Raw genomic sequence first — 12107 nt, 5'->3', positions numbered from 1 at the left:
AAGTACTACTTTACACAGTGGATTCGAATTTCCCCAGAGCTGTCTGAATCCATGGCAATGTGGTGTCTACTTAAAACCTATATAATACTGCTACATTTTAAAATATAATTCGTATAGGTCAACATCTTGCCTTTTTATGAGTACCTTAATCACATATACAGATACATGAAAAAACATATATTATGAGATTAACTAAATAAAAAATGAATTTCAACCTCTTGCACTCCAGTATCATGTAATTATTTGTAACAATTTTCCGGTTTCATTTCAGCAGTAGCATGAAACACGCCCACAATACTGTTTCAACGTCACTATTGGCCAAAGAGGAAGCTAATTTCTGTTTTATTGGTCGATATCGTATGGGTCCTATATACTAACCAATGACATTTGTGTATGGAAGACATGATTTTTACTGCGTTGGAGGGAGGGGTACACTTGTTGTTGTGCCATTGAAAGTTGGGGGTGAAAGTGGCGCTATCCGGGTGCAGAGACGTCGGATCTCCCATTCAAAATAGGTATTCGAAGAAATCACCGGTAAGTGTAAGTGACCGGTCAACTTTTAAAAACCGTTTTGTGGCTAATAAATAAACGATAGTGGCTGAACATGGTAGCCAACGTTAGCGACGCAGAATCATTCACCCTCAAGCGAGTTAACATGGATTGAATAAGCCGCAGGTAGTGATATTGCTAATTTAGCTAGCCTACTCGTGTTAGCACACATCTGATTTAATGCATGGTGTGTTAGCTAGTTAGCTACCTTAGTCCATTATCTAACACTTGCCAAACTACAATTTCAATGTATCAAATAATCATAATACAAATTCCAAATACGGAGTTATTTTCTGAAATGAAATGGTTCTGGTCATGAGCCTGACATGAGTGCCGCTAACTCATTCATCGACAACTGAACCTGCTGTATCTGTGCGTTACGTATTAACGCCCCGAAAGCCCTGCAAGCTTTATCATGTCAAAATACTTTCGTTGATCACCAAATATGGAGTTTCGCTGTGCAACTAACTTAATTTACTCACGTTGTGGCCGGTATATACTTCCAAAAAAGGTCTAGATACACATTTCCAACCAACCAACACCGGGGGTTACTTCGCTAACGTACGGAATTGTTTTACGTTGGTCGTACCATGGCACAATTTAGATATTTGATTTGGAATTTTAGGACCCCTTTTATCCCCCCAAAATGGAATTTGAATTTGTCCCTTACTACTATAACCCATAGAGAAGCATCGAAAAACAAATGCATAGATGGCAAATAATAAATCACAAAGAATACGATATAAGTGTCCAATATCTAGGAGATGTAAGAAAGCTCAGGAAATATACCCATTTAACCTCATTGTTGTTGGTACAACTGTGTGGGTTACCTTCATACGAGTCCCGTGACACTTGTGGGGGTCTCACGAACCCGGTCTTGTTCGTTAGTCTCCCATTTTCATCGAGTGGTTCAGAAGTTTGTAGGCCAAAACGTTCATACGCTACAGACATTTTGAAGGAAAAGTACTGGAGTATTGGTGCAGGTACAGCCAACTAAGCACATACATAATATTGTGATATATTTTGAGTCTAATGGCCTGTTGTTGGCCTGTTGTTCAAACAGTACACCGGGGTAGTTATACTGTTTGAACAACAGGCCATAACTACCCCGGTGTATACTGTACACCGGGGTAGTTATGTCCAGCCCAAGCTTTTAATTTGGTTTGTGAACTTTCTAGCTAAGTGGCTAGATGACAAGTTCAAGCTTCTGTCTCTGCTGTAACCATTCAATCCCTGCCTGGATCATGATGCTGCCTAAATTGTTTTGTGCATAAAGAAATGTATAAAATAAATAATAGTGCCTCTTGTGTGTACTTCCAGTAATACCTATATGGTATACTCCGGTATGGTACAGAAACGTTATGAAAGTCTGGATACTGCCCAACCCTAGTTCACATGTATGTGCCCTCATTGGCTAGAAGGGTCCCACCTGTTCTCGCCTCCTCCTGCTTGCCTTCCATCTTTGAAGACATTTATTTCCATTGTCAGAGGGGTCACTTGACTATCTTGTCAATTTTATAGACACTCCTTGCCGTGGGTAAAGCTAACCACTGAGACAGGTTTTCGAAAGCTAAAGTGCTACTAGTGAGTGAGCCAGACAACTAGCTAGCTATTGTACTAACTAGTAGTTAGCGAGATAATTTGCTAATTGATATAGGTGCTAGCTAATGTTATTCAGCTGCCTGCTTAATCCGACCCTTACATGTTCATAAACTCAGCAAAAAAAGAAACGTCCTCACTGTCAACTGCGTTTTATTTTCAGCAAACTTAACATGTGTAAATGTTTGTATGAACAAAAGATTCAACAACTGAGACATTAACTGAACAAGTTCCACAGACATGTGACTAACAGAAATTGAATGTGTCCCTGAACAAAGGGGGGAGGCTCAAAATAAAAAATAACAGTCAGTATCTGGTGTGGCCACCAGCTGCATTAAGTGCATTAATCTTCTCTTCATGGACTGCAACATGTTTGCCAGTTCTTGCTGTGAGCTATTACCCCACTCTTCCACCAAGGCACCTGCACGTTCCCGGTCATTTCTGGGGGGAATGGCCCTAGCCCTCACCCTCCGATCCAACAGGTCACAGACGTGCTCAGTGGGATTGAGATCCGGGCTCTTCGCTGGCCATGGCAGAACACTGACATTCTTGTCTAGCAAGAAATCACTCACAGAACGAGCAGTATGGCTCATGGCATTGTCATGTCAGGACGAGCCTGCAGGATGGTTACTATATGAGGGAGGAGGATGTCTTCCCTGTAATGCACAGCGTTGAGATTGCCTGCTGACAACAAGCTCAGTCCGATGATGCTGTGACAGACCATGACGGACCCTCCAGCTCCAAATCGGTCCCACTCCAAAGTACAGGCTTCGGTGTAACTCTCAATCCTTCGACGATAAACGCAAATCTGACCCCTGGTGAGACAAGACTGCGACTCGTCAGTGACGAGCACTTTTTGCCAGTCTTGTCTGGTCCAGTGACGATGGGTTTGTGCCCATAGGCGATGTTGTTGCCGGTGTTGTCTGGTGATGACCTGCCTTACAACAGGCCTACAAGCCCTCAATCCAGGCTCTCTCAGCCTACTGCGGACAGTCTGAGCACTGATGGAGGGATTGTGTGTTCCTGGTGTAACATGGGCAGTTGTTGTTGCCATCCTGTACCTGTCCCGCAGGTGTGACATTCAGATGTGGTGCAGGTGTTGTTGTTACATGTAGTCTGCCACTGCAAGGATGATCAGCTGGGTCAGCCATAGTGCAGTGTCCCTGGAGCAAATTGGGATTAAATGCCTTGCTCAAGGGCACATCGACAGATTCAACCAGCGACCTTTCGGTTACTGGCCCAACGCTCTAACAGCTGGGATACCTGCCACCCTATACATTACATTTACGGATAGCCAGGGGCACACTGTGTTTAGTGAGTCCACCAAATCAGAAGTAGTAGGGATGACCAGGGATAATCTCCTGATAAGTATGTGAATTGGACCATTTTACTGTCCTGCTAAACATTCAAAATGTAACGAGTACTTTTGGGTGTTGGAGAAAATGTATGAAGTAAAATGTACATTATTTTCTTGAGGAATTTAGTGGAGTAAAAGTTGTCAGAAATATAAATGGTGAAGTACAAATGGGAACATAACTAGCTGACTGGACCACCTGAGAACTTGCCATTTTTGTGTTGTTGTGCCCAGACCAGACTGAGACATTCCTTCATCACCTGATCCATTACTCTCCCTGATCCATTACTGTCCCATCCATTGTGAAACGATGCCTGTTAGACATACGTGGACAGCTGAGCTTGTAGCGGGGCATTTTGATGTCTGCCTCTGTGCTTTGTTTCAGTTGGAACGCAAGGCATCTTGTTGCAGCATTTCTTCAGTCAGTGCTGTCACTGCTATGGCAGATGGTTTTTGTGAATATGGACCATTTGTACCTGGAAATGACTGAACCGAGTAGGCTAAACTTCCTCTTGACCCTTGTTTGGCCTCAGGCAGTTTGAAAAGCTGAAGAATCATACCTACAATTCTGTAGCCTAATTGGAGGAATGCATGATATTGTTTCCTGCAGAGGGGTTGCTGAACCATGACTAATCAATTACTGTTAGAACTTTGTTCAATATTCCATAGAAGCCATATATTATGCTGAGTAATGTTTGACCTTATTAACATGTGGCTTTAGGCTTTCTGGACAGAGTGCAAAAGACAATTTGAAGTAAACTATTGTCTCATCGCAAACAATATCGGCATAGTTTTCCCGCCCAAAATTCTCCCCTTGCCGCTCCAGCTGGCAGAGAAGGGACTGGGGTGGGGTGTGTAAAGTCTTAGCTAATCCACAAACGTCCTCCGCTCAGTTTTGTATTACATCTGACTAGGACTGGGCGATATCAATAATTATCGAGGTAATTACTTCCCTCAATATTGATATATGTTTAGATTCATTTTTGATCATGTCGATATAGAATCATTAGGTACAGCAGTCCATTTCACCTCTGTGACGCAGCAGGAACGTGTGGAGAAGTGACTATACATGTGGAGAGGTATACGCTCACTAAAAACCACTTAGCACCTCGAGTGATGGAGTAGCTATTATTAACCACCAAAATGAGTGATGTAGGTGAAAACAGTGGTAGTGATAACCATGGAGAAGGAGCAGCTTCCAGCAAAATTATTATTGATAAAAAGGGTTAAACTGTTTCAGTAATTTGGAAGTGATTTGGCATTTTGAAGTTCGACAAAGAGCAGAGCAATGTTCGGTGTAAATCGTGCCGTAAACGGGTGGTAATTCTACAAACCTTTTTCAACATCTGAAGCCAAATCACTCTTTGGAACATGCAGGAAGTTTGAGATTGGCTGGTGCTTGAGGGGAGTTTATCAATACCAATCTAGGGATGTTTGCCTGAAGCAGTCAACACTGACAGCGTTTATGCCCTACAAGCAAACATCGAAAAGACAAAAGACATGACAAATGCTATTATGCATTGCTAAGGACATGCTACCAATTAGCACAGTCAAAAAGGAAGGTTTCAAGAGCCTTATCAATTCAATTGACCGCAGATACGTGCTCCCTGGCCACAAACATGGAACAATTTTCCTTCAAGTATAATTTTATGTGGAGCTCACATAAGAAAAAGTAACCTTTATTTAACTAGGCAAGTCAATTAACTTCTTATTCACAATGATGGCCTATCGGGGAACAGTGGGTTTACTGCCTTGTTCAGAGGTAGAATGACAAATCTTTTACCTTCGATCTAGCAGACTTTCGGTTCCTGGCCCAACTCTCTAACCACGGTTTGATTCATATTGTGATAATTATCATCATTGAATGAAAAAAATATTGATATCGTGAAAATCTATTTGCCATATCGCCCAGCCCTACATCTGACTGTCTGAAAAACAGGATGCGTTTTCTTCCCACTTCCATAACCAGTGAGAGGGTTTGTGTTTTTGAGCCTCTGCTATAGGGTGAATTAACAATCAGCAGTAACAAAAGCATACCTTACACATGGTCTGATTTTGAAATTTTAGCACAAAAGTGCTTTATGCTTTTTAGCTGCCCTAATGCTTTGCCAGAATTATTGTATGATTTGTTTGTTCTTTTAGTCTTTATCATGTTGCGTTTTATTAAAACCCATGCTCTATAAAAAAGCTTTTTTTAAAGAGAGAGGCAGCCTACATTTGGCTTTGGTAGTCATTCGTTCAAGTCTAAATCGAGCTTTGCGTCACAAGCTTCTTTGGGGCATAAAATTCATTATTCCACAGGATTTCCTCCAATAGCCTAAATAATATTTTATTTTGATAATTGGCCTAACTAACAAAGTAGCCTAATTCCTCTGAGCTTTATTCAAGACATATGCCTAAGGGTTACAATCACAGTTGTGCTGTTCAGATGATCAGATCTTTCAACACATAGAGAAGTGTTTAACATAACCATCTCACTAACACATTAACACACCATTTAAGAAAGCGTGCCGTATTCTATAGAGCCATTATTGCATGGAACTCTGTTCCATCTCATATGGCTCAAATAAACAGCAAACCTGTTTTTTTTTTTAAACCGAAAGAAACACCTCACGGCACAATGCTTCCCCCTAGTTCACCTAGATAGTGTGTGTAGGCTACTTGTGCCCAAAGAAAAATGTTGTACTGTCCTTGAGCTGTTCTTGTCTATTTAATGTTCTGTATTATGTCATGTTTTGTGTGGACCCCAGGAAGAGTAACTGCTGCTTTTGCAACAGCTAATGGGGATCCTCATGAAATGAACCAAATAAGGCCCTACCCTAAGATATATTGGCCTAGCAAACTTATCATATAGCCTAGCGACTGCTGCCTGCTTTAGCCTAAAGCGTGACTTCCACAAGGACGGGCTAGCAACATCACCACGTTATAAACCCCTTCAGATGTCCACTTCTAGATCAGGCAGTTGCCATGGTGCAGCAACATGCTGAATCAGCCAAAGGGCCACCTGGAATCGCTTCAGACAGCAGCAGTACAGACCAGAGACTCATTGTTCAGACTGGGATGAGCAGCTTGGGTTGCCCTCTGGATAGGCCTAGATAGGTTGACTGAACACTTTAATCTGAAGCAGCCTTTAGGCTACCTCAGAACAACTGTGTATAGTTCTATGGCTACCTTGTTCATAGACAACTAAACCCCATATCCACCATTAACGATGGAGTTGAGTGGTGACATTTTTTTTTTTCAGCACCCAAAGAATAGCCTACAATTACACAGACCAATGCTGAAGTCAGTAGACCAATGTTGTGTGTAATTACGGACTGTTATTTGGATGCTGAAATCAGTCGTCTTTGATAACTTAATTTTGTTATGTCGGCGCTCCTGTCCGCCCACTCGAGTCGCCGTTCAACTCCATCGTAAGTTGTGGAGTTGAATTTAATCAGCCACATTGTTCAATGTCAAACTGTTACATTAGGTGATGCATGTTGGTAACACTGGGAAGTGTCCCTAAAGCATGTCAAACTGTGACATGAGGTGATGGATCCTGGGAAGTGTCCCTAAAGCATGTCAAACTGTGACATGAGGTGATGGATCCTGGGAAGTGTCCCTAAAGCATGTCAAACTGTGACATGAGGTGATGGATCCTGGGAAGTGTCCCTAAAGCATGTCAAACTGTGACATGAGGTGATGGATCCTGGGAAGTGTCCCTAAAGCATGTCAAACTGAGGTGACATGAGTCAAACTGTGACATGAGGTGATGGATCCTGTGAAACTGTGACATGAGGTGATGGATCCTGGGAAGTGTCCCTAAAGCATGTCAAACTGTGACATGAGGTGATGGATCCTGGGAAGTGTCCCTAAAGCAGTCGACTATCCTTAGCCTACATGCTATAGTAGCCATTTTTCAGATTTGTATTTGTTTTCAATGTTGGCATTCCAAGATTTTATTTTTCCACTTAACTCATTTCCTGTCTGGGAGAAAAAAATATTTGTTTATGACCTGTACTGCTGCTATGTAAATCATCATCTGGCAGTTCCTGTTGCACCCAACCTTTCTGTCTGGGAAACAAGTGTTTTGAACTGAACTGCCCCGGTTCTATGGCTGCTCTCTGTTAGCACACACACTTCCTGCTCCGGTTTTATTTTTCTTATTGATATCCGGAGAGTAGAAGACTGTAAGGCTTTGTGTTGAAATCTTAAGAGGGAGGTTCCAGTGTGTTGTGTGGAAGGAAGGGGTCCTAGAAATGTGGAGAAATGGACAAACATTCGGCCTACTACTCACAATAGTAGACTATTTTAAAATAAAATGACACATTCTGCAATGAAGTTGAAGCCAGAGCTGAGGCATGAATCATGTTGGGAAAAAGTAGGCCTATACTGAACGCATATCAATGTGTACATCTCTGTGGTTGAAAACGCCTCTAAACAGTCTTTGTCATAAGTATATTTATAGAGCCTATTTCTCTGTATGCCTCTGAATGTTTTCAAATGCCAGTTTCCTTATCCTCGGCTTGACTTCCAACCCATCTCACCTGCCGTATACTCAGGAACTGTTCAGTCGTTAGTCCCTAGTGTTTTAAATTATGACATGTCAATGATGACCCAAAACCCTGGTTTATTCAGACATTTCAGTTAGCCCTGCACTCTGCCAAATAATGTCAAACAGTTGACTCGTCAGCATCTGTATGATTTTAATAGACTGGTCAGTGATATAGCCTAGACATAATCCTGGAGAGTGTCCTCTGGCTAATAATCTTGTTCTCCTCTGGCTGCCTGCATGGCTGCCTGTCTGAGCTCCGCAGCATGCTCATTGATTTCAGCAGCTGCTGGAAAGGGAGGGAGATTTCTGCTGTTTTGGTCCATAAGAACAGTCTGGAATAGGAGGGAGATTCCTGCTGTTTTGGTCCATAAGAACAGTCTGGAATAGGAGGGAGAATTCTGCTGTTTTGGTCCATGGGAACAGTCTGAAAGCATTGGGGATATTATTTGGGCAGAGGTATAAAAGCTTTAGTAACAGAGTGGAGACAAAAAAGACAAGGGATCAGGAGCAGCATTCAGGAATTGATCTAGTGAGCGAGCGCGCTTTGGCAGTAGTGTGAAAGAGGTCCTGAAACTAACTACAGCGTTAAGAAGAAATCAGAACATGACCACAGAGATCCTAATTCTAGGAACATGCCACTCATTAAGTGTTATTGTTTGACTCTCTTCCTCTTTTTCAGATATCTTATGTTGTGATTTGACTCCTCCCTCATACTTTTTCTATGACTTCTATTATAAACTGGGTGCTTCGAAGCCCTGTGTGTTGCTTGGCTGACAGCCGTGGTATATCCGACCGTATACCATGGGTATGATGAAACATTTATTTTTACTCTAATTATGTTGGTAACCAGTTCAGCAATAAGGCACCACAGGGATTTGTAATGTATGGCCAATATACCACAGCTGAAGGCTGTGTCCTAGCACTCCACATTGTGCCGTGGTATATCAGACCATATACACACATCTGTAAACACCATTTTAATGCAAAATGGTGCCGACAGAGATGGTCGCCTCGCTTCCAGTCCTTAGGAAACAGTGTAGTATTTAGATGTATGTATTATTTCTTACATTGTTACCCCAGGAAATCTGAAGTCTTATTACATACAGCCTGGAAGAACTATTGGCGATAGTCAACTTACTAGAAGAAAAGAAACGCACACCTATTTAGGCGAGGTGCTGGCTAGCGGAGTAAATTTGAAAATAAGAGAGCTGCACACTCTATAGTTAACTTACCAACATTACGACGAAAGAGCGATGTCAACTTACCAACATTATGACCAGGAATACGACTTTCCCGAAGCAGATCCTCTGTTAGTACCACCACCCAGAACATGGATCTATTCCCAGAAGCCGATCCTAAACAACGGCTCTGCAGACGGAGCGGCTTCCTGTTCAGGCTGCGTAGACATGCACATCGCCCACCGCTCCCGAGTATACTTCTCGCCAATGTCCAGTCTCTTGACAACAAGGTAGACGAAATTTGAGCAAGGGTTGCCTTCCAGAGAGACATCAGAGATTGTAACATTCTCTGTTTCACGGAAACATGGCTCTGTCAGGATATGTTGTCGGAATCGGTTCAGCCACTTGGCTTCTCTATGCATCGCGTCGACAGAGATGAACACCTCTCTGGGAAGAGAAAGGGCGGGGTGTATGTGTCATGATTAACGACTCATTGTGTAATCATAACACCATACAGGAACTCAAGTCCTTCTGCTCACCCGACCTAGAATTCTTTACAACCAAATGCCGGTCATATTACCTCCCAAGAGAATTCTCGTCAGTTATCGTCACAGCTGTGTACATTCCCCCACAATCAGACGCCACAACGGCCCTCAAGGAACTAAACTGGACTTGATGTAAACTGAAAACCATATATCCTGAGGCTGCATTTATTGTATCTGTGGGTTTTAACAAGGCAAATTTGAGAACAAGGCTACCTAAATTCTATCAGCATATTGACTGCAGTACTCACGAGGGTAATACACTTGATCACTGCTACTCGTAACATTGACTATGCATACAAAGCCCTCCAGTCAGCCTCAGAACAATATTCATCTATACGCTGACTCTGTGAGTGAGTTTATAAGGAAGTGCATTGGAGATGTGACTGTGACTTAACCTACCCTAACCAGAAACTGTGGATGGCGGCATTCGCACAAAACTGAAAGCGCGAACCACCGCATTTAACCATGGAAAGAGGTCTGGAAATATTGCTGAATATAAACAGTGTAGTCATTCCCTCCGCAAGGCAATCAAACAAGTGAAATGCTGGTACAGGGACAAAGTGGAGCCACAATTCAACAACCCAGACATGAGATGTATGTGGCAGGGTCTACAGGAAATCATGGACTACAAAAAGAAATCCAGCCCCCCTCCTGCCTTCTCTGTGGCTGACGTGAGTAAAACATTTACACGTGTTAACCCTCGCAAGGCTGCTGGCCCAGACGGCATTCCTAGCCGCGTCCTCAGAGCATGTGCTGACCAGCTGGCTGGTATGTTTACGGACATATTGAATTGCTCCCTATCCCAGTCTGTTGTCCCCACATGCTTCAAGATGGGCACCATTGTTCCTGTAGTCAAGAAGGCAACGATAACTGAACTAAATTACTACTTCACTTAGCACTCACTTCTGTCATAATGAAGTGCTTTGAAAGACTAGTCAAGGATCATATCACCTCCACCTTACCGGCCACCCTAGACCCACTTCAGTGTGCATACCGCCCAAACAGGCCCACAGACGATGCAATCGCCATCACACTGCCCTATGTAAGAATGCTGTTCGTTGACTACAGCTAAGCATTCAACACCATAGTACCTTCCAAGCTCATCAAGCTGGAGACCCTGGGTCTCAACCCCGCCCTATGCAATTGGATCCTGGACTTTGAGGGGCTGCCCCCAGGTGGTGAAGGTAGGAAACAACTCTGCTGACACCCCAAACCACAAGGGAGCGTGCTCAGCCCTCTCCTGTATTCCCTGTTCACCCATGACAGCGTGGCCATGCACATCTCCAACTCAATCATCAAGTTTGAAGATGACACAACAGTAGTGGGCTTGATTACCAACAACAACGAGACAGCCTACAGGGAGGAGGTGAGGGCCCTCTGAGTGCGCTGTCAGGAAACCAACCTCACTCAACATCAACAAAACAAAGGAGATGATCGTGGACTTCCGGAAACAGCAGAGGGAGCACCTCCCCCCCGGAAATGCAATGGAGAAGTTTTAAGTTCCTCGGCATACGCATCACAGACAAACTATATTGGTCCACCCACACAGACTGTGTGGTGAATAAGCCGCAACAGTGCCTATTCAACCTCAGGAGGCTGAAGAAATTTGGCTTTTCACCCAAAACCCTGATAAACCTTGACAGGTGCACAATCGAGAACATCCTGTAGAGCTGTATCATAGCCTGGTACTGCAACTGCACCGCCCTCAACCGCATGGCTCTCCAGAGGGTGGTGCGGTCTGCAAGACACATCACCCGATGTCACAGGAAGGCCAAAAAGTTAATCAAGGACAACAACCACCGATCCACTGCCAGTTCACCCCGCTATCATCCAGAAGGCGAGGTCAGTACAGGTGCATCAAAGCTAGACTGAAAAACAGCTTCTCGATCCCATCTCAAGGCCATCACTGTTAATTAAACAGCCAAACACTCAAATCTCTTGCCACTTTAATAAATGGATCACTAGTCACTTTAAACAATGCCACATTAAATATTGGCCCTTTTTTTCTCACCTTTATTTAACCAGGTAGGCTAGTTGAGAACAAGTTCTCATTTGCAACTGCGACCTGGCCAAGATAAAGCATAGCAGTGTGAACAGACAACACAGAGTTACACATGGAGTAAACAATTAACAAGTCAATAACACAGTAGAAAAAAAGGGGAGTCTATATACATTGTGTACAAAAGGCATGAGGAGTTAGGCAAATAATTACAATTTTGCAGATTAACACTGGAGTGATAAATGATCAGATGGTCATGTACATGTAGAGATATTGGTGTGCAAAAGAGCAGAAAAGTAAATAAATAAAAACAGTATGGGGATGAGGTAGGTAAAAATGGGGGGGG

General features: G+C 43.2%; 1 protein-coding gene across 6 annotated transcripts in view; it reads left to right on the top strand.

Annotated features, from left to right (window-relative positions):
* Nucleotides 1-394: 394 nt before the first annotated feature.
* The window catches only part of LOC123995323 (CYFIP-related Rac1 interactor A-like), a 45586-nt gene continuing 33873 nt past the window's right edge, over nt 395-12107 (top strand). For 3 of the 6 annotated variants that reach the window (XM_046298863.1, XM_046298865.1, XM_046298861.1), the window contains exon 1: nt 395-534. The gene's annotated coding sequence lies outside the window, so the exon portion shown is untranslated. Of the gene's footprint in view, nt 541-12107 lie in introns of all 6 variants that reach the window. The other 3 variants (XM_046298864.1, XM_046298862.1, XM_046298866.1) reach the window with 2 other exon arrangements.

Source organism: Oncorhynchus gorbuscha, linkage group LG14 (assembly GCF_021184085.1).
Source record: "Oncorhynchus gorbuscha isolate QuinsamMale2020 ecotype Even-year linkage group LG14, OgorEven_v1.0, whole genome shotgun sequence".
NCBI lineage: Eukaryota > Metazoa > Chordata > Actinopteri > Salmoniformes > Salmonidae > Oncorhynchus > Oncorhynchus gorbuscha.
This window is presented reverse-complemented; position numbering and strand designations above follow the sequence as displayed.